The sequence below is a fragment of the Gopherus evgoodei genome, chromosome 6 (genome assembly GCF_007399415.2).
Source record: "Gopherus evgoodei ecotype Sinaloan lineage chromosome 6, rGopEvg1_v1.p, whole genome shotgun sequence".
NCBI classification, from domain to species: Eukaryota; Metazoa; Chordata; order Testudines; family Testudinidae; genus Gopherus; species Gopherus evgoodei.
The window spans coordinates 91,221,006-91,245,001 of record NC_044327.1 but is presented as its reverse complement, the minus strand read 5'-3'; the positions used below and the strand labels follow the sequence as shown (position 1 = coordinate 91,245,001).

Below are 23,996 nucleotides of genomic sequence, written 5' to 3'. Positions count from 1 at the left end.
GGAAAATAAATTTTTTCACCAGGAATTCATTATGTTGTAACAAATTATTTGCCCTACGGAACTTAATTAGATTAGTTTAAACAAATGTATTTCCAATTCTACTATTTGACATGATGGGACTTTGGCAAAGAACTGAAGCATGCTGTCACAGCTTTCAAACAGGACTATTTATTTTTATCTACTTTACTACTTAATCTATTGTTTACTTTGACTATCTGCTTTGCAAAGCTGATGACAAAGAGCCAATAAAACACAAAGGTTTTATTTATTGAATTACCAGAACAGACTGTGTAATTTTCTGAAAATGAAGATGATAATCTATAGCAGTGTTTAACAAACTGGCTCCAGAGTCAGCCTAGAATGACAAAAATTGAAAAGGCAAAGAAAAGGTTCTTTGTGGTGTGCAAAACCACAGTTAGAATATTTCTTAGAGGCTGTTGAATTCCCACTGTCCCTGGGGTTGGCTATTTCACCATCTGCAAAACTGAGTATAATTTTAACTCCTACCAAACAGTGGCAAATTAATTTTACCTTCTTCTGGCTGGCATAAAAGAAATACCACTTAATGGATTTGTAAGCCCCTGTCAGAAGGGCAGACTGGATGAGAAATGGGGTTGCTCATGATTTCCAGAGTTCTGTGAAAACTGTGGGAGGTTTTCTGCAGGCAGGAAAACTAGAGAGAGAGAGAAATATGAGTAAGCTTCTTCTTTTTGGTTAAATGTAACCATAATTTACTGATACACATAAAAGACCTTTAGTTTTTCTCAGTACCTCTATTTCCTTTTTCTTCTTAATTTTGCATTACATTTTTTAGGAAATTGTAATAAATGTGGCACTTCTTGTATCTCTTACTTGAACTAGATAATAAATTATCTTCTTTTTAGAATTTGAAATTAATATATATTTTAATTTGCTTCTTATATTTGCTGTCAGTGAGAGCTGAACAGAACATTTCTCCCTTACAGATCACATTCCAGGCAGTGTTGTATATGCAGCTTCTGCAACTTTATAAGAAATTGCTATGATTTTAATATGCTGTAAAGTCCTTTAAAGCTTATTAATATTTTTGGCTAATGTTCTGTTTAGACTCTTTGCCTCAAAAGCTACCTCCTCACCACCAAGACTTTGACCACAGCACCTGCAGCAGTTCCAGCCATCGGTGAATTCTTTGAAAACTGACCTTGGCTCTAGAGTAAAGACTCCTATGGGACACTGTGAAGATCCCTACCTTACCTTTGTTGCATTTTAGATGGGCTGTGGGAGGATTGGATGAATTTTTTTATGCTTTGTTCTGTTCTACATGTTCAAGAGAAGGGAGCTGGGGGAGGATTGTTTGTATGGGTTGAAATCTTGGCTCCACTGAAGTCAATGAGAGTTTTGCAGTTAATGTAAGGTGCGGCAAGGATTTCACCTACAATGTGAGAAGGAGTCAGGAGCTGTGTGTCTGAGATTAATGATCTTGGATTCAGATTGAACTTTTTTCAAAATGGAATATGGCCACTCACTGAAGTGACTAACCAAAATAAAGAAATAAAATAAATAAATAAATAAGGGAGCATAGGAAAACAAACATAGGTTTACCTGCTATACCAAAAGGAGGAAACATAATTCCATCAAAATACATTCTTACTGGAGGGAATTCCATGAGTTCCAGTTCACAAGGCAAAATGCTGTGGCAGAACTCTGCTCTTCCCCAAAATATAAACCCTTTAAACCCATCCTGGAGCCCTCACACCCTTCCACACCCCAACCCCTGATTTCATGAGCATTCATGGCCTGCTATACAATTTTTATTTCCATATGTGGCCCTCAGGCCAAAACCTTTGCCCACCCCAATCTAGAAGCTCAATTATTGCCAAAAACAATTCCAGAGGCTCTGCCTCATTTACACCTGATGGCTGAAAAAATAATGTAGCTATAACGGATTGTGATGTATCTAAGGTTTATCTTTTGATATCTTAGGTAGTAATTGATTATTATTGATAAAATGTCAGTAACTGAAAATAGTATAGGATTTTTTTCAGTTTCTTAGTCGGTTGGAGGCTCAATTCATTACATGGCTATTCTGGTTTGCTCTTTCAGGACTGCTCCAAATCCTGTTTAAGTCAGTGGGAGTCTTTCTACTGATTTATTTAATAGTTGGATTGAGCTCCTGATGCAGATGACCTATGCAAACTAAACATGAGTATCCATTTCGTTTTATTCTTGCCCGCCTATCCCTTTTTATGATTTAGAAAACAAATAAACCCTTTAAAAATACTATATCTTTATATTTTTGGGAAGAGCAGAGATTGTTGTTTTTAAATCTGTATGCTCTAGAAAGTAATAGCATCTGGTCCTTTGGAAAATGCTGTTTTAGATACATTTGCTTGAATATTTGTTTTGGAGAACTTTTAAGGACACTGTAGACATTAGATAATGGAATCCTCTTCAAGCACTTGACAGTTGCATTGCAAGTTTTTGTGTTTTCATCCTATCCTGCTGCTTTCCTGAACTGTCACCCACAGAAATCAGTCTGTTTGCATAGTCTTATTTTTCTCAGTTGCATCATTCTTCTAATTGTTTCTCACTCTTTTTTTTACCCTCTCCTCAAGACATACTTTTGATTGTGACTGCTGAGTTCTGCCACAGCATTTCGCCTTGTGAACTGGAACTCACGGAATTCCCCCCAGTAAGAATGTATTTTGATGGAATTATGTTTCCTCCTTTTGGCATAGCATGTAAACCTATGTTTGTTTTCCTGTACTCCTTTATTTAACTGGAGTGACCACAAACGAAATGATTTAGTCTTAAATTTTACCTGATCAGAAGCAATTCATACATAATATCTGTCTTTCAAATAAAGATTTAAAGTAGCAGATTCTTTCCCAGTTTGAGATTTTTAAAGCTTAAGATGTCATTTTTAAACTGCAGAGGATTTTTATGCTGTCTATAAAGAAACTGTTCAATATAAAAAGGAGCAACTGGTGTACATTCAGGTTAGCAGAGTTTTAAAATTAGTTTTAAGTAAATATTTACCAGACAGTCTTGTCTATTTTATTGTAGTCTCTTTCCGTGAGGGTTTCAAAGAGTTCACAGGTGTTTAAAAAAAAAAAAAAAAGTACTGAATCAGCTGGCTAGTCATACTTAATTGTAGTTTTAAAATAATATGTTTAGGCTCTTTGAGAAAGTATTTGGAGAACTGAAGGTAAATGCCTCAGAGGGATGTTTCCTACAAAGGTAGAAACTGGGTATCAGTTGTGCTCTACGAGGTACAGTAACTTGTCTATTTGGAACTGTGTGCTCTCTGAATTCTTTAACACTTCAGCTGGTTACGTTGTTAGATGTAATTAATTTAAATGTTTTGTTTTATTTTATTCAGCTGTGAAGTCTTAGTTTTATTACTTTTTATCCATTTATTTACCATTGGTTCTTGTGAAGAATTTTCTTCAGGTTCACATAATAAAATGAACATATTTTCTAATTAGATTGAGACTATTTCCTATCTTTAAAATAGTCATAAAAATATAAAGAGTAAGCAGGCAACAAAGTTAACAAATTCTATATAATGTATGAGGACTAAAGGAATCAGGATTTGATAAGGGAGTCCTCACCTTTTAATCTCTAGTTTACTGAGTTGGCACCATCTGGTGTCTTTTTTCTGTTCTGCATGAAATGGTTTAGGATTGAAGAGTTCAAATCAATAGCTATTCATATAGCATATAGGCATATAGCAAATTCACATTAAAACAAGATTGTAGAACAGCCATATAGTAGTGTGAGACAGTCTTACCCAGCTACCTAGGAATTTAGCAAAATGACATGTTGTTATTTACTAACATCTTATCAAAGATTTGCAATTAACATCACTAAGAATGCATGAAAAGGTTATTTCTCTAACTATTTTGTTCTGAGATCTCAGAGCCATTCCAATGCAATTTCTGCAGGCAGAGAACTCAAATTTCCTTAAGTACTTCCTTAGGGCTTCATTGAGCCAGGACATCTGGAAGTTTTGTGCAACAGTTTTGTGAAAATAGGACTTTTTTTTTTTTTAACGGACTGACTGACTTGTAAAGAAGAGAGACAAAAGGATAACTCAAGGCTGTTGAGAGATTCTAGATTGTTATGCAGAACATGGATAAAAATCACTAGTAAGGATTATACCAAGGTACTGGATTGTCCGAGTGATTTGGCAATGGGGTACAGAGATATTCATCATTTTAAGATGCCTCTTCCAATCTGGTCCATGTCAGTAGTAACCAAGCAGCTACAGTAGCCAGTCAATGACCTAGTTGAGTCCTAAGGTGAACTGGTCATTGTAGTTCATTGTTGCTTGGACAGAGATCCACATCACTGTACTTTAACTGTTTTGGCAGTGATAGAGTGGTCAATAACAATGGCCGTTGTACTGTTAGGATGCTGTGTGCTTTGAAGATATGAATGCAGCATTATTAATCAAAAAGTTCTGAATTCAGATCTTTGCTCAACTCACTACGCAGCCATGGGAAATTCAGTCTCTCTGCTAGTTTCCCCACCTGTGAAATGGGGATAATAATACTTTAGAAGCATATTGTAAAGATTAACTAATTACTGTTTGCAGAGTCATGAATGTGTATATAAGCATAGGGTTACTTTTCCACTCCCATTGATTTCAGTGCATGCTGGATTGGAGCCTTAGTTAATGCTTCATATTCTAAATTTTCAAACTAATACGCTTAAGCTTAATAAGTGTAGACCTAAATCAAGTGTAAAAATTAACATTCATTTAAAAGAAAGCTTTACTGCTAAATTTGTCTATCTTTACCCCAGATAGTTTGTTTTGGCTTTTTTGTAAAGAAAATGTAGTAACTTAATGCAGTGGTTAGCCAGATGTTTATTTTAAAAGGTAACACACTGAGCGGGATCTTTCACATTCACAATGTAGATCTGTTAATGCCTCAGTATTTAGTCTCTTTAGTTTTGTGGGAATCACAAGGATTGTAATATTTTAATGTTTGGTTTAAACTCTTTTAACAATGTGTAAAGATATGCTATGCCTATTTTTTTGATGAGGTGTGATGGGAGAATATGGATTATGGACATTGATCAGCAGTTTATTATAGTCACATCTGGATTGCATTAGCTGCAAGTTCAGAGCAGGTGTATTCAGGTGAAAGATTGCATCAATTAGCATTATGTGTTCCTTTTAAAGAGAAATGCAAAAGTTCTATCTATTTTTTCTTATTACTGATATAACTTGTAAATTATAATATTGATGTTTTCTGTATGCTGATTTGACTTTGCATACGTATATCAAATAGACTTTTCTAGCTCGATGTAACTTCAGTTCTTGTTTTTATCTTTTCACTGTAATATACCTTACCTGGTTAAAAGAAAATAAAATTAAGTGTATCTTTGAGTGGCAAAACAGAGGAGAAGTCCACGTAATAGATGACAAGACATTTTAAAATATCCACTGTATGCCTGGAGCTGTTAACATTTTCTGTTGTTGAACATCCAAACAATTAGTGTTTTGTTAATATGTCAGTAGAGTCCCTCACCTAATCGAAACATATTTTTTTTTCTGTTTTGCTATTGTTTCTAAAGCTAGCCTTAATGAGAGCTATTCAGTAGCAAGGGTTTTTTTTCCTTTCAGTTTTGTACTGTACTAAAATGATGCCAGAAGGAGAACCCATTGAATACGTTATTTCTGTACAGTGTGATGTAATTTTAGTGACTGGACTAGTTTTCTGTTCCGTGTCAGCAAACTTGCATGAAAGAAATACATTTTTCTTCACATTTGATTTAGATATTTCCTGTTGACGTAGTACCATATGTGCAGTGCTGCCATGGCTTATGTATGAAGAAAAAGCTACTTGAAAGGGATGTGTTAAAATAGAGGATATATCTGTGTTAATTTCTTCATTTTGCACAAAAGGCTGACTGTGATAGAAAGTTGTTACATTCTAGTACTAATCAAGATGTGTGGGTTTCCATCAATGGTAACAAGCATATGCAGGGCCGGCGCTACCATTTAGGCAGCCTAGGCAATCACCTAGGGCGCCAGAATAAATGGTGGGCGCTGTTTTGCCAGAGGGGGCTGCAGGCGGCTCCGGTGGAGCTGCCGCAGTGGTGCCTGCGGAGGGTCCGGTGCTCCGCGGCTCCACTGGACCTCCCGCAGGCATGACTGCGGCAGCTCCACCGGAGCCACGGAGCACCGGACCCTCTGCTGGCACCACTGCGGCAGCTCCAACGGAGCCGTGGGACCAGCGCGCAGGGCGGCGAAATTGCCGTCCGCCTAGGGCGCTCAACCCCCTAGCGCTGGTCCTGAGCATATGTGCCCTTTCTTGTTAAGATTGTGAATAGAGTTTTAAGTTCATATTTCTGCCTGATGTAGAATTAGAAGGCTATCGGTTTGTCCTTAAAGATTTAGGCTAAAATGCTGCTGCTTTACTAATGCATAAATAGTTAAATAGCTGAAAATGAAGGATTAAATGTTTTCCTCGTGGTGGTGGTGGTGGAGCAAACCATGCAACATATTTTACAGCTAATCTTGTGGAAAGGGATAAATGGTTTATTTCACACATTTTCAAACCAAATTAGGAGTCATAAGCAGGGCTTTGGAGCGGAACCCGGAGCTGGGGTGCAGAGCAGTGGAGCTGCAGGTTTTGGCTGGAGCCAGAGCACAGCTCTAAAGCCCTGCAAGAGCTTCTCCTCCTCCCCCACTTCATGTGCATTCCTGATGGGTCCTTTCCTCACCCCTTCCTATAATATACTAATGCTTCCTGGTACTGCATCATGCCATTGTTTAGATAGATGGAGAGATCTAGGTTGAGTGCTTCAAAGCTTGCTCACCAAGAGGCTGATCACATTGCTTCATAGTATTGTGTCTGCATGAAGAGTAAACACCCGATCCAGGAAAGCACTTAAACATATTGCTTGGTTTTACTCATGTCAATAATCCTATTGAATTCAGATGCTTAAAATAGTGTATGGTTTAGTAGTTTGCTGAACCTTTTTTCAGAAGATTAGCTGGCATGTTCCTATCTAAACACAGTTGTTTTCTTTTTACGATAGAACTTTACATCCTTAAACAGTCGGAATAATCTGAATTTATTTTAGTCAATGCTTTGCTGACTTTGACAGGTGAGGCACAAATCACAAAGTAGTTATTTCCACCCCCACATGATGTATAATTAGTAGCTATTAAAAGCTTATCTGATTTATAGTCAAGAAGCAAGATGTAGAATTGGAGATGCCACCACCGCTACTCGGGCTGGCATGGGAGCAGAGCATGAGGCAGTTCCAGGGCTCGGGGATGGCTCCTCATGTATATGCGTGGCACCCCCCCCCCCAATGGGAGAGAAGGCCAGGAAGGCCCCCCCCCTCACAGATCCATCCCTTGCCCTTACAAGCCCCCTGCAGCCTGGGCTCAACTGCTGCAATCCTCATATGGGTTCACCAAGCAGTGGTTACCACAGCAGACCCCTTTTAAAGCGACTCCTGGGTGTGGGAAATTACCATAGTAACAAGTCAGCTTCTTGCACTATTAGCCATACCAAGGTTTGAGCCTTACACAGCATTACATTCTTCAAACTCTTTGACATTGCTTTCTGCCACTGGAAAGAGTGAGTTGTGACATTTTAAATCAAATCACAATTTGTCCTTCAATCTTTATATATTTATGAATTAAATAGAAAAGGAATATACACAATATGTTTTGTAACTTTTGGGAATTCTTGGTTAGGTTGTGCCTCACTTGCCTGGGCTGATGAGCTGTCCCTGAAGTGCTGCAAGCACTAGTCTCTCGAGGGGGTTCCAAAATTCGTTCTGTTGTACCAAGTGACTTCAGCATCTTTCTCTGGTCAGAGGTCCCACACAGTCTGCTTCTTCATGAGCCACTCTTCCCAACTGCCATGGAATATTTTCCACCTAGCAACTTATATCTCTCCCGCAGATTCGTGGCACTGCCTTCTGCTGACCTGCTACTGTTCAGCAAGTTCATCACCTCATTTTCCTTCTGCAAATGAGAGAAGTCATAATGGACCCAATCCTACTAAACATACCCTGGAATTTGAGGGTGTTCTTGACATTCCAGGAGGAGTCCAGAAGCTTGCAGAGTTGTACCTGAAGTCACAGTCCACTGGTTAGATTAATTATATTTTCCCATTTTAGAAGCTTTTTCAAATTTTTCATAAATGTCGCCTAAATAGAAACATTAACTTGATGGGAATTGGACATGCAAATCCCTTAGCCATATTTGAAAACCTCTGCATAAATTCTCAACGTGGTAGAAGAGAATGGCAAAGGTATGTTCTTGAGCATACTTCATGGTTTATACATTACTCTTTCAAACATGCTTATTTTTCTTGGTTCATCAGTGGTTTGGAGCGGTGTCCAGAATGTTGCATTTTTTTGTGAAGTAGAAATGTTATACTAGTGAAATATTAACCATGTGCAGCCTTTTATAAAAAAAAAGTTTTAAAATTCCAGGGACTATTAGGAATCATAAATTGTGTGGTTAGTATTTTTGGCTCTATAATAACTTTCTTACATTTAAAATTTTTCTCAAGGTGTTGCTGGTCTTCTGAAGTGGTCAACCAGATTCCCTTAAAGTGGTCTTCTGAGTTATAACACAGGTGAGTAAAAGAAATTCAGATTGCATTAGCTATTGTTTCCATGTTTTGTGAGACCTTGAAGTTGGGTAACTACTTGATAGATGGAAGATGTCTAGATTCTTTTCATTTTAAAGATCCCTTTTTAGCACTAAATACCATTCATCTGATTATAAGCACTGATAGAGTACACCAAAGCTTTAAGGAAGTTACAGAAGACAAGAACTTGGTGACTACTTAACAAAATAAATGAAGGAATAAAAAGCCTTAGTTTTCAATGCACTAGAAAATCTTTTATTTGAATGATTGAACCTAAATATTTCAAATAGGTGAGTTACAGCAGCACCTGGTGCAACACTAGTATATGTTGACGTGTTGTATTTAGTATAACTGGTGCGTGAATATGAAATTACAAGAGTCATGAAAGTAAACAAAAATTATTTATCCTATAGAACATTTGTGAAAATAGTTCTGATGGAGCATACCTATAAATACAGAGTGAATTAAGGAATTACAGCAAACTGAGTTTCCTTGTAATAGAAACTTTATATTTTATTTTGTGTCTTTTTTTTGAAGATTTATCATCTCATGTGTTCTCTCCCCTCTGTTGCAAACCCCTCATGTCTCGTGTGGCAACATGGGAGGAATAAGGTTTTAAAAATTCATTATTGATTGAAATTTATTGAAGAAATTTTTGTAAGCATCTTAGTTTAACTGTCAGCATAGATCCATAGCAGGGCATGAGAGTAAGACAGACAGACACAATGTATCACCTTAACTCTCTCCAATATGGTACTTTTAAAAAAATGATGCAGAAGAAATGTGTTGCTACAATTGAGAATTAACTGGTGGTGAGAAGAGGAGAATTTCCATGTGCACTTTACGTATTATACTTTTGCCTTTTTGGTAGTGTCATATACTTGAGTATCATATTAAATTATGTGAACCAATTTTACATTTATCCTTACTGAATTGTATTTGACTTCAGCTCACTGCCCTAATTTATCAGGATGATGGTTAGGATTGATGATCTTGACAAACTGGGGAAATGGTCTAAAATAAATAGGATGAAATTCAATAAAGAGAAATGAAAAGTACTACACTTAGGAAGGAATTGCACAATGTAAAACGGGAAATGGTTGCCTAGAAAAGAATCTTGAGGGTTATAGTGGATCACAAACTAAATGAGAATCAACAATGTTATACTGTTGTATTTAATGCAAATTAAAAAAAAATTAGCAGAAGTGTTGTAAGGAAGACATGAGGAATAATTCTTCCATTCTACTCAGTGCTCATAAGGCTTCAAGTGGAGAACTGTGTCCAGTTCTGGGCACCACACTTTGGGAAAGATGGACAAATTGGAGAATTTCCAGAGGAGAACAACAAAAATGATTGAAGGTCTAGAAAACATGACCTATAAGGAAATATTGCAAAAATTGGGTTTGTTTAGTCTGGAGAAGAGAAGACTGTGGAGGAGAGGAACATAAGTCTTCAAATACATAAAAGGTTGTTATAAAGAGGAGGGTGGTCAGGGCCGGCTTTAGGAAGTGCGGGGCCCAATTTGAACAGTTTCGATGGGGCCCCGGCAGGGAAGACAGAAAAAAAACCAACACGTAAAAAAAAACACGTGGGGCTTGTACTCACCGGGTGGTGCTCCGAGTTTTCAGCGGCACTTTGGCGGTGGGTCCTTCACTCGCTCCAGATCTTCGCGGCACTGAAGAACCCGCTGCTTAAGTGCCGCCGAAGACCCAGAGCGCTGCCAGGTGAGTAAAAATTAAAAAGACACCTCTAGCCAGGAAAGGGATTCTCACTGGGCACGGTGCCCTCTTAGGTGCGGGGCCTGATTCGGGGGAATTGGTGGAATTGGCCTAAAGCCGGCCCTGAGGTTGGTAAATTGTTTTCCTTAACTGCTGAGGACAGGACATGTAGTAATGGGCTTAAATTGCATCAGGGGAGATTTAAGTTAGACATTAGGAAAAACTTTCTAACTGTAAGAATAGTTTAAACACTGGAACAGATTACTTTGGGAGATTGTGCAGTCTCTGTCATTGGAGGTTTTTAAGAGCAGATTGGACAAACACCTGTTGAGATGGTCTGGATAATACTTATTCCTGCCACAGTGCAAGGGACTGGACTACATGACCTTTCGAGGTCCCTTCCAGTCCTACATTTCTATGATTAATCTTGACTTTCACAGTATTTGTAATCCCTTTCATCTTTTAGCATTTACAGATATTATTGCATGTACCACTCTAATGACTGAGGATAAATAGAATAGATGATGTTTGGTTCAAAATGTACCCATCTGTGTCATCAAAGTGCATCTTTAATTACCCTCTGTATTCTGATGTTTTAGGCTATTGCATATATATCCTACAAATCATATTTTGTTAGTTTAGCTTTCCACTTCTTATTGCTATTGCTAAAGTTCCAGGGGCAACACAAATGAAAGATAATGAGCTTCCCTTGCCTATTTTTTTTCATATTCTCTCTTTCTGTTATGACCTCTGGATAGCTATATGCTTGGGATTTTTGTTGTTTATTTTCTAAAAACAGGATTAATCCCAAACTTTTTGGTGGGGAGGAGTATAAGTAGTTTACCAACAGGAATGTCACCTAGAACTGTATATAGTTATTTCCTAAAGTAAATTACAGTGGTGTGAAAGTGTCACTATAGTTAAGGTTGTGTCGTGACATCTGTTTTAAGGTCTACCCTTTTGTCTTCTAAAATCGACATGCTTAGTCAGCTTTCTTTGTTGCGTCTCAGGAGAGTGCAGGGTAAGGTTAGTGACCCAGATTTGGAGTCATGTGAGGCAGCAGTTCTAGAGATGTAAACCCCAAAATAACCATTTAAAAAAGAAATTCTAGGTGGGATTTTCACCCCAGAGCTAAAGATCAAACTATTTATGTGATGTGGGTGAAAATGGTCTCAATCTGTTGAGTTTTACTCAAGGTACTAAATGGAACCCGCTAAATCTTTGGAGTACCCAAACTGAAAACAGTATTTAAGAAAATGTACATTTTTTACACTGTGCATGAGCCAATACAAAAAAACTGGAGGAACAGAAACCCTTTAGCTGGTTTTATTTGCTTTAAACTTGACTCTTCTAAGTGCTCTAAAATCCAGACAGTTACACAGACCTTGTTTACACTGGCAAGTTTCTGCGCAGTAAAGCAGCTTTCTACGCCGTAACTCCTGAGGTGTACACACTGCCAAGCCACTTAGTGTACAGGAGCTGCGCAGTAGCTCTCGAAAAAACCCATTCCAACGAAAGGCGTACAGCTTTCTGTGATGGGGCTACAGCACAGTGGTGCCAGTGTAGACACCATGGTGATTACAGTCCTGCAATTGGCCTCCGGGAGGTGTCCCACAATGCCAGTTCTCACCTCTTTGGTCATGAGTTTGAACTCTACTGCCCTGCCCTCAGGTGACCAACCGTCATCCCTCACCTCGTACATTGTTTGCAAATTTGAAAGTCGCCTTCCTGTTTGCTCAGTGATGCATGCAGTGGTTTCAGCACATCTTTCCAGGTGGCCATGCCTGCTCCATGCACCAGGCGATCCCCCACTTGGAGCAGTGCCAAGCTTCTGGACCTTATCAGCGTTTGGGGAGAGGAGACTGTCCAGTCCCAGTTGCACTCCAGCCATAGGAATTATGATACCTATGGACAGATTTCACAATGGATGATAGAAAGGGGCCATGACTGGGACACACAGCAGTGCAGGACAGAAGTGAGGGAGCTGCGGAACATCTACCAGAAGGAGCGGTAGGCAAACTGCTGCTCCGGTGCTGCGCCCATGAGCTGCTGGTTCTACAAAGAGCTGGACGTGATACTTGGTGGCGACCTCACCTCCACTGCTAAGGCCCCTGTGGATACTTCATTGGCTTGCATGCCAGTCAAGAGTGTACTGAGCCAGGAGGAACAAATCTTGGATGAAGGGTGGGAGGAGGACCCAGAGGCAGAGAAAGACTTGGAGGTCAGAGATGCATGTAGCCAGGAGCTCTTTTCTACCCTGGAGGTGCCTAGCCAGTCACAGCAGTTGGATCTTGGCAAAGTGCAAACAGGAGAGGAGGCCCCTGGTAAGAGGATCTGATTTTGGGAATTGCTGAAGTGAATTGTTGGGGGCAGGAGGTTTGCAGAAAGCAGGCTTGTCTCCCCCAGCATGCTGACTGTGAGTGGTGGAACAGGGTGTTGATTAACTTCCTCACTTTATGGGAATCTCCTCTGCAGAGCTGCTTTGTTTCTTGCCCCGTTAATGGTAACTTTCCTGCGCCACTGTGCTGTCACAGGGTCGGGGACCATTGCTGCACACAGGCGAGCCGCATAGGAGCCAGGGCGGAAGTCATACACTTGGAGAAGACACTCTCTTGATTCACTGCTCACCCTCAGTAGCAAGATATCTTCCATAATGATCACATCCTGTGGAAAGTGTGGGGATAGGAATGATTATCAGGCCCCAGCTACAGTCTCCCCAGGAGCCACATGCCCAGTGCGGGAAGAGTGTTTTACCCTGCCCCTGCAGCTAATCACCATTTTAGGGGTCTTGTGGCTCATGTGTACTTGCCTGGGGTGAGCCAGTTAATGACAGGTGTGTGAGTACTGACTGCATTTTAAAGCACTGAATCAGTGTTGTCTGTGTTGCAAACAATAATGCTTCTGTAAAATGTTGCCTATAAACTTCGCATTGCCTGATGATCTTGGGAGCCCAGCCCCCCCTTCGTTATTGGCAGCAGAACGGCTGCGCAGAATTAGAAAGTGGCCGAGAAGAACTAAAGAGGATTTTCTCCACAAGGTTATGATTCACTCTACCACCAAGAAACAGGAATTGAAGGAGTGGCGGGACAGCAAGAAGAGGGACTGAAAGGAGAATGTGGCACACTGGAAAGAAGCAATAGAGCAGCTCTTAAATGTTATAGAGCACCAAGTGGACACACTCCAGGTATAAGCTCTTCAAATCGAGTAGCTCTGCACCCGCTCTCCCCTGCAGTCACTGTCACAAAACTGTTTCCCATGTGCCCCCCAAGCACCACCAACACACTGTTATCAACTTTCAGGCTCACTCTCTACCCGCAGCATTCCACTCCTGCCCCGTCACAGTCGAGCACTATGGACTCCCAATACCCACTGCACTCAACACCCATCCTTTTGCAGTTTGGCCCTGCTGAAGTACAGCACCCACTGCATCATACTCCAAAGGAGAAGATTGGATATGATCCCTGGATATACACAAATCTGTAGCCATCCCAGGCCCCCTCCTTCTCTTGAGACCTTCTCTTCCCCCCACCCCCTCCCTGATGATGATTTTTTTTCATTTGATTCTCTTCTCTGGTTGTTGCCTTTTAATAAAAGAATTGTGTTGGTCTGAAAGCAATCTTTATTTTATTAAGTGAAAGCAAGAAGCGCACTGCAAAGCATCATGCAAGGGGGCTTAACATAATTGTATCATGTGCACCCATCACCTCCTAGCATTACAAGCACTGCAATCCTGAGCATAGGAACAAATATTAGTGGCTTCAGCTTCAAATTGCTGCCTCAAGGCATACCTGATCCTTATGACCCTGTGCTGTGCCTCTCTAATGGCCCTGGTCTCTGGCTGTTCAGACTCAGCCTCCAGGTGCTGAGCCTCTGTGATCCAGCCCTGAGTGAAGCTTTCATCCTTCCCTTCACAAATATTATGGAGTGTAAAGCACGCGGCTATCAGCATGGGAATACTGTCATTGGTCATGTCTAGTTTTCCATACAGGCATCACCAACAGACTTTTAAACAGTCAAATGCACACTCCACAGTCATTCTGCACTTGCTCAGCCTGTTGTTGAGCCGCTTCTTGCTGCTGTCAAGTTGCTCAGTGTATGGCTTCATAATTCATAGCATTAAGGGGTACGTGGGATCTCCCAGGATCACAGTGGGCATTTTGACTTCCCCTACGGTGATCTTCTGGTTTGGGAAGAAAGTTCCTGTTTCTATTGGTATTTAATGGCATAACCGCAAACTCCTCCTTTTCCTCCAACTGAGAATTCTGACCCTTGTTATTTTGAGGCTAATACTTGTGGCCTGTCTATGATCTGGAAATGCCCCTACACTGGGCATTGATTTAGAAAAACACTTCATCACATGTTTAACTTTGTCTGTGATTTTAAGTCCATTGTTTGTAGTCAATAGGATTTAATCATATGTTTAAAATTAAGCATGTGTTTAAGTATTTTGTTGTTATAGAGATTAACTTAAACACAGAGTTAAGTACTTTGTTGAATGGGAATCCTAGTCAAGTTATTGCAAACTGAGAGACTGTATGCATCATCTCCACAGCCCTTCTGGCCTTGGGTTGAAAAGTAAATCCTGCAATGCGCAGTACTCTGGTTTTGACAGATAAATACAGACATGCTTTATACAGCACTCATTCAAATAGGATACGCAGCGAAGAGTCCTGTGGCACCTTATAGACTAACTAACAGAGGTATTGGAGCATGAGATTTCGTGGGTGAATAGCCACTTCTTTGGACACATGTAGTGGGCTCAGATAGGATAGTCATTGTTTTAAATGGATACTCAGAGCTGCTTAGCGAATGTTGTTAAATATAAATATTTATTATATTGTGGTACTGCCTCTTTGATCAGACAAGATTGGGGCCTTATTTTGCTGAGCACTAAACAAACACACAGGAATACTTTGTCCTTTTCACAGAGAACTTGCAATGTAATTTGAAACAAGACAAGAGTGACTGTCATAAACAGTAGGAGGGAAGTGTTGGGGGGAGGGGGATGAGCATAACAGTAATGATGATATAATAAGATCAGAAGGTAAATAAGGTTATCCATTTGTGCACAGCTTGGTTACTCCAAATTGGTTGAAAGGATTTTAAAAATATTTTTCTTTTATAAATATATAAATAACATCAGTTGTCTCTAACTGTTGTTCAGCGTAGCAATCAAGAATTGGCTGATTTTCCTCATAGGCATTGTATCATAAGTGGCTCTCGAGGAGGGATTTGAAACGTGATAAACCGAGTTGTACATAAAAGTTTATTAGCAGTTCTGTGGCAATATTTTTCATAAACTTCCAACTGGAGGGAAGAAATGAAAACATTAAGACAGATTCTAAATTTAAAGGATAAAGTTTCTTTATTATGTGCTACACTTGTTTTCCCTTCCTGTTTCCTTTCCTTTTCTCTTATTGCTTTTCATTGTAATTGTAATGAAGGAATTTGCTTACTCCTTGTTTTTGTTGGTTGTTCTTGTTGCTGCAATGTGACCAAGATTCAATCACATGTTTTTATCTTTGAAAGAAGTTAACCTAAGCAGTGCAGGAGGCGGATGATCTCAGCTCTGGATGGAATCCAGTCCTTCTGGCCAACTGTTGTTGACTGTGGCATTTGGAGTACCCTGCTCCTCCGAACGTATTACAGGCAGTGTCAGATGAGATCATATCAGCTGCTTTCATCCACCAAAAAATGACTGTTCAATTAAATAAATCTTATGTTTTATGGGAAATCTATTTACAGTTGTGGCAGAAACAAGGAGATTGCTTTTGTGATGATATATTACTACAACAGCGACTGCAGGGTGGCTATTTAACACGTTTGCAATATGTGAGTCAAGTATATGGTGTCAAAAGAGCTGAATGGCTGACATTTTAAGGAGTATATAAAACCAGAATAAAAATGTGTTTTGAGTTTCACAATGTGTAGCATAGAGATTCCCCCCATTAGTTGTCTTTGTAGTCAGAACATTCAATTGTGATGTCAGCTTGTGGCAATCATTGTAATTGAGATCCATTTTTTTTCTTCAGTTAGGATTTGGGAAGAAAAGAATTTGATGAACAAGGCCTTGATTGAGCAAAGCATTTAAGCCCATACTTAACTTCCCCCATGTAAATAGTCCTGTTGAATGGGATACTCGTGCAATGAAAATTAAGCATTTTTTACCCTAGTGCAGAGCCTAAAACTTTTAATCAATATTTCAACCATAATTACACTCCTGAATGCCCATCACTCAAATTATGGAAATGAAATAAAGAGGGTTTTTATATAAAATAGATTTAGTGCGAGCAAACATGGATTGTTCTATATAGTATTTACATGTGTGTCATTTATATATGCAATCTCATCCTCTCTAATCCATCACTGCTCCCACCATCTCCATTTAGAGGCCATTTTACATTGATACATGAGTCACTTCACACTCATGGTACTGCAATACAGTTAAGCACATGCACGTTTGCTGGATCAGGACCTAAGATAACAGGCTGCGGCCTGGTTGATTTGAGTCTCTGCATGTTTTCCCGGGAATGCATTTTAATGCATAGCATGAATTCTGAAGAAAAAATAGGAAATTCACAAAATGCCTTTATGAACATTCTTTTGGGTATAATTTTATTGGGTTTATGGTAACTCAGAACCTGGTCCTATTTGCATTTAAGTTAATGGGAAGTTTTCTATTGACTTCAATGGAAGCTGGATCATACAGCTCTTAAGAAATACATCTCAGGACTATGATGGAGCTCAGAGGGTTTTTAAATCTAAACTTCTGACTTCTGTGAATACGAATCAGAAGCTTGATGCTGCTAATAGTTTTGATCTATTTAAAAGCTCATTTTCTTTAATTATGCTTAGCATAAAACTTAAATATAGAATAAAAGAACAGAGTGTTTTCCTTCTTTTTGTATGGAATAATAGTGATGTGGATTTTTTTCAATATACATTGTAAATAGTGCAAGGACCAACTTTTATTTTCTTAATGCCCAACAATAAAACCACAAGTTGTGAATCTGTATCTTATTTTTCTATATTGGATATATTATATAAGGCTATTAATATTCAGTCTTTATTCCGAAAAATATATTTTTTAAATTTGCCTCTTTCATATGATCTACTTATATTTTTTTTGAGAAATTTCTGTAATATTTAGTGTATTCATGCAGAACTATAGATCTGCTACCAGCTAGTGGAAACTGAAACTACTGTATATCCTTCCTTAGGCCTTGGCTTCATTGGAGAGTTGCAGCGCTGGTGGTGGCTTTACAGCGCTGCAACTTACTCACTGTCCACACTTGCAAGGCACATACAGCGCTGTATCTCCCTGGATACAGCGCTGGCTGTACTCCTCCTTTGCCTGGGGAATAATGACTGCAGCGCTGGTGATGCAGCGTTGCTCCGCCAGTGTGGCCATCAAAAGCACTGTTATTGGCCTCCAGAGGTATTCGGAGGTATCCCAGAATGCCTGCTCAGCCACTCTGCTCATCAGTTCGAACTCTACTGCCCTGGTCTCAGGTGACCCGCCCTTTAAAGGCCCCGGGAATTTTAAAAATCCCCTTTCTGTTTGCTCAGCCAGGTGTGGAGTGCAATCAATGAATCTTTCCAGGTGACCATGCCTCCACACGCCAAACAAGCCCCAGCGTGGAGCAATGGTGAGTTGCTGGACCTCATCAGTGTTTGAAGGGAGGAAGCTGTGCAGTCACATCTGCGCTCCAGCCATAGAAATTCCGATACCTATGGGCAGATTTCAAGGGCCATGCTGGAAAGGGGCCATGACCGGGACGTGGTGCAATGCAGGATTAAAGTGAAGGAGCTGCAGAGTGCCTATTGCAAAACCTATGAGGGAAACTGCCGCTCTGGTGCTGCCCCCACGACCTGCCGTTTTTACAAAGAGCTGGACGTGATACTTGAGAGTGACCCCACCGCCAATCTGAGGACCATGATGGACATTTCAGAGCTTGAGGGGAGGTGGAAGCGAAGGAGGAGGGGGTGGAGGAGGAAACGGAGAGTGAGGGTATTGAGGTGGGGGAAGACACCCCGGAGTCCCAGGAGGCATGCAGCCAGGAGCTTTTCTCAAGCCAGGAGGAAGCTAACCAGTCGCAGCAGCCGGTACTTGGTGAAGGACAAGCAGAGGAGCGGGTTCCCGGTAAGCGGCTTTTATTTTCAGGATGGAAATGTTTCGGGAGAGGAGGGAGGATTAGGGCTGCATGCATGCATGCCTAGATGTGGAATAGCCCATTGATGTGGTCTATCACGTCGCAGTAATCGGCCTCCATGACTCTTCAAAAGTTTCAACCAGAGCGTGGGCAATGCGTTTCCGCAAGTTTATAGGGAGAACCACTGTGGTCCTTGTCCCAGTCAGGCTAACGCGTCCATGCCACTGTGCCGCAAGGGTTGGGAGGACCATTGCTGCACACAGGCAAGCTGCATATGGGCCAGGGCGGAATCCGCATTGCTGTAGAAGACCCTCCCGCTCTTCCCAGGTGACTCACAGCAGCGAGATATCTTCCAGGATTAACTCCTGTGGAAAATGTTGGGAGAGTGTTCACTGTAGGTGCCCCTTGCAGCAGTTTGCTTTCCTCAATGCACAGAAACCAGTACAGCCCTGAAGCAATCAGTCCCCCTTACTCACCATTTTGTGGCTCCTGTGGGTTATGTGCGATCTCTTTGGTATGGGAAAATTATGCTAAAGTGAAGACTGTAAACTCCTTCACTGTGTGGGAATAACTGTCTGAGATATAAACAATGCTGCCTCTGTTAAGTGTTGCCTTTTTTTCCTTTCCACAAGCGACCTTGACTTCTCAGCTGCCCGTGTTAACAACTGCTCAAAGACTTCAAAACCTGTGGAAGAAGCCACGAAAAAGCAAAGACGACCTGCTGCAAACAGTTATGGATCACTCTGCCAGAGAGAATAAAAAACTGCAGCACGGGAGGGAAAGGGAAAGCAGGATCCTCCAGAGAAATCCAGTAGCCAGGAAGAAAAGCACAAAGCAGCTGATAAGCATCCTGGCGTGCCAAGCGGACTCTATCCAGATGCTCATAGCCATGTAGGCAGAGCACTACCGCGCCGCCTCACCCCTGTCCCAAAGCTCTTTCGCTTGTGCCCCAATGTCAGCTCCAAAGCCCCTTCCCCAGTATGCAGGTTCTTACCTCCACCAGCTGCCTCCAACACTTGTACGGTCACCAACCAGCCCTGAGAACTATGACCCTTACCATCTGCACTCAACCCCCATCACCATGCACTGTAGGCATCCTGAAGTGCAACAGTCATTGCACAGCACTCCAGACAGGACATATTCAAACCTGTGACTGTACAGTTCCCCACCACATCCCCCTGCCCTTTTAGGTTCCCAGAATGTTGTGTGTCTGTCAAGAAAGTTATTTTCTTTTCAATAAATGAATTATTGGCTTTGAAAACAGTCTTTACTATTGCAGAAAGTCAAAGATACCTTAGCCCAGGAAAGAAACAGGCACTGCAAATCAGCTTAGGAAAAACAGATTCCTACTAACATTGTAGCCACTGCACTTCACTCCCGTGCAAGGCACCAAACATTACTGTTGGTTTTCAGCCTCACATTCCTCCCTCAAGGCATCCCTAATCCTTGAAGCCCTGTGCTGGGCCTCTCTAGTAACCCTGCTCTCTGGCTGTGCAAATTCAGGGCCCAAGGCTTTGAACCTCAGAGGTCCATTCCTGACTGAATGTTTCACCCTTCCCTTCACAAATATTATGGAGGGTACAGCACGTGGATATAACCGCAGGGATGCTGCTTTCCCCCAAGTCTAGCTTCCCATACAGAGATCGCCAGCGCCCTTTTAAACAGCCAAAAGCACACTCCACAGTCATTCGGCACTGGCTCAGCCTGTAGTTGAACCGGTCCTTGCTCCTGTCAAGCTTCCTTGTATACGGTTTCATGAGCCAAGGCATTAACGGGTAAGCGGGGTCTCCAAGGATCACAATGGGCATTTCAACGTCCCCTACTGTGATCTTCCGGTCTGGGAAAAAAGTCCCTGCCTGCAGCTTCCGGAACAGGCCAGTGTTCCGAAAGATACGTGCATCATGCACCTTTCCAGGCCAGCCCGTGTTAATGTCAATGAAATGCCCACGGTGATCCACAAGCGCCTGGAGAACCGTAGAGAAATACCCCTTCCGATTAACGTACTCGGATGCTAGGTGGGGTGGTGCCAGAATAGGAATATGCGTCCCATCTATCGCCCCTCCACAGTTAGGGAAACCCATTTGTGCAGAGCCATCCACAATGTCCTGCACATTCCCCAGAGTCACGGTTCTTCTTAGCAGGATGCGATTAATGGCCCTGCAAACTTGCATCAAAACGACTCCAACAGTCGACTTTCCCACTCCAAACTGGTTCCCGACCAATCGGTAGCTGTCTGGAATTGCCACCTTCCAGATTGCAGTAGCCACCCACTTCTCCACTGGCAGGGCAGCTCTCAATCTCGTGTCCTTGTGCTGCAGAGTGGGGGCGAGCTCAGCACACAGTCCCATGAAAGTGGCTTTTCTCATCCGAAAGTTCTGCAGCCACTGCTCGTCATCCCAGACGTCCATGACGATGTGATCCCACCACTCAGTGCTTGTTTCCCGAGCCCAAAAGCGGCATTCTACGGTGCTGAGCATTTCCGTGAAAGCCACAAGCAATGTCGTGTCATACACGTCAGGCGACTTGCAATCATCGTCGGACTCCTCATCACTTTGGAGCTTAAGGAATAGTTCAACTGCCAAACGTGATGTGCTGACGACACTTGTCAGCAAAGTCCTCAGCAGTTCGGGCTCCATTTCCCACAGAAATCGCACTGCACAGAAACCGTTGGGAGAGTCACAATGGCGCCAAACGTGGACGGAAAAATAGGGACTGCTGGGATGCAAAGTGATGCATCACAGGGCGTTGGGACAGGAAGCGGAATGACCCCCACCCTTCCATCCCCTTCCCATAACCCACGGTGCCAAAATGGGACGAGGTGCTCTGTGGGATAGCTACCCATAATGTACCACTCCCAACAGCTCTGCAGATGTGGCCACACTGCAGCGCTAGTAGCTGTCAGTGTGGCCGCACTCCGGCGCTTTCCCTACACAGCTGTACGAAGACAGCTGTAACTCCCAGCGCTGCACACCTGCAAGTGTAACCAAGGCCTTAGTGACTTTTTTCAGTCATTGTTATGCCTGATTAGGAGGGAGGAATTGGATGAGTCAGTGAGCAAAGAAAGGCCTTGGGGTTTGGAGTCTATTTGGACAAAGGATCAGCAGCTCTCAAGGGTCATAAACCTGATTGGACTGGTAATTTGCCTTTAAAACAATTGGTGCAATGATTGAGTAAGGTGGCTCTTCCTTGAACCTGATATATTTGCACAGTGCATAGTTGGGTTGTATTTTTGTACAGTGTTGAGACCTCTAGATACTACTACTAATAAAGAGCTGTCTTCACTCTTATATAATTCATTGTAGGCTGTGATATTGCTCTAGGAGCTTAATCACAATGTGACATGAGATTTTGTTTAACTGAGGATCATTAGCAATACTTCTCAGTCAAGACCTACATTTTTACATCTAGATTTCAAACCTACCAAAACAAGGGTTTGTAATGAACATGATAACCCAACTTAAACTCTATCAATGTCAGTTGCCATTGTTATAAGACTTTGCATTGATGTTTTTTTCTAGTGTTTCCATATAATTGACTTTTATGTAGAAGCAATCACTGTATGTATCGGCTTACATTTTCTAGACATATTTTTCATCACTAAATATAAACTATCTTTATTCTAATTGTATGCTTCTTATTTTACAATATTAATTTAAATAAGAGTGTATTCAGTCTTGCAGATTAAGCTGAAACTAGCTGCCGTTGGTGTGAGATGCACTGCAGTGCTTTTATTCATAATTTCCCCCTTAAATAAACTCTGTCATGGAAGAATTATATTCTTCAGTGAAAATGATTTCTGTAATTTAAATTGATTCTTTGAAGGACATTTGTCACCTCCTTCTCCATTGTTTAAAAAATGCACACACCTGATTGTTTTCTTTGATCCTGTTTTCTTTGTGTAAAGACATCCTGTGCCAAGGGGATCATCATGCTCAGTTCAAGTCTCTAAGGAGTAAATGTGGTAAAGAATGATAAAGGAAGAAGTGAGAAGCTAAAATGATCTTTGAAAATGTGGTGACTAACTTTAATCAAAGGTCTGTACACACAGCCCACACATGTTTGTAAGGATATGAATACTTCCTGTCAATTATATTCACTGCTGAAGTCACCAAATAAATCCACTTAAACAGGAGAAATGCTAAGCTCCTTAGGCTGCAAGTAGACCTCATAGACTCAGGGAGACTAATGGGAACTCAAACTTTAAAGCTGTCTGTAGGGCTGGACTAGCCAATGATATTGTTGAAACATCACATCTGTTGTTTCTTACTTCCCACTTTTCTGGCAATAGCCTGTCTTCATTCTTTCCACTTTAGGCAGCTGCAGGAGCTCAACAGAGCTCAATTCCATCTTCAGATGCACAAAATTAAGCAAAGAATAAAGAAACAAAAGATGTAGTATGATTGCTACATATTTGACTACATTGGATAGTATATAGGAGCTGACCTATTTTAACTGTACAGAAGCAGACAAATATGTTGAGATAGTCATTGGGTATGTGTTTTGAAATATGGCCATCAAAAACATACTCCAGGGTGAAGAGACAGGCCTCCCAATAGGGGATAGACACTAGAAGAATTAGAAGAGCACTATTCTTGCATTGCTGTCTTTGGTCAGGAAACTAAGGTTTCTATAGATAATTTAAGATAAAAACAGTTTCATTTTCCACAGACTCCTGCCTCCTACCCAGAGTTGGGGTACGGTTACTCAGAGTGATGTATGAACCTCCTAATATTAATTATAATACTCATTCAAAGTGGCCTTCCATGTCTCAGATGCAAATGTGCAGTTTGAATAGTAAAGAAAAATATGAATTCTTACATAGTTTTTTCAGGGTATTGTGCCCTATTCCTCTGTGAGCCACCAGAGCTCTGTCTTTCCTGGCATCTCTGATCCCCAATATCCCTTCTACTTTTAGCTTATTTGATTGTAGATTGCTCTCTAAGGCCTTGTCTACACTACACTGTTTTATTGACAAAAGTCAACTTTCAAAACAGTGGAGGTGTACACATGGAGGTACTCCTCCTGCTAATGTAATTCCCCTGCTATGCCAACATAATAAAACCACCTCAACAAGCAGCATAGAGCTTTTTGCGACGTAGTTAGTGACATAACATCAGTGTAGACATCTTAGTGGGTTATGTTGCCCTAATAGGCCTCCAGGAGATGTCCTACAATGCCCATCATGACCATTCTGGTCACCAGTTTGAACTCTGCTGCCCTGAAGGTACACAGGAATGCACCCCTCCCTTGTTTAAAGGCCTGGGAATTTTTGAAATTACTCTTCCTGTTTGCTTGGAGTGCACAGTTCACACAGCAACTTCGCAGCTGACCATGCCAGCATTATGCAGCAAGCGCTCTCCTGCATGGGGCATACTGGAGCTGTTGGATCTGCTGAATATATGGGGAGAGGAGGTTGTGCAGTTGCAGCTTTGCACCAGCCATAGGAATTTTCATACCTATGGCTGATTGCTAATGGTGTGCAGGAGAAGAGGCATGAAAGGGACGTAGCAGCG

At 41.3% G+C, this 23,996-nt stretch overlaps 1 protein-coding gene across 3 annotated transcripts in view; it reads left to right on the top strand.

The window, feature by feature from the left end:
• The window catches only part of LHFPL2 (LHFPL tetraspan subfamily member 2), a 235,518-nt gene that overhangs the window by 97,217 nt on the left and 114,305 nt on the right, over positions 1-23,996 (top strand). For 2 of the 3 annotated variants that reach the window (XM_030566213.1, XM_030566214.1), the window contains one exon: positions 8,532-8,597. The gene's annotated coding sequence lies outside the window, so the exon portion shown is untranslated. Of the gene's footprint in view, positions 1-8,074; positions 8,105-8,531; positions 8,598-23,996 lie in introns of those variants that run through there. The other variant, XM_030566215.1, reaches the window with a different exon arrangement.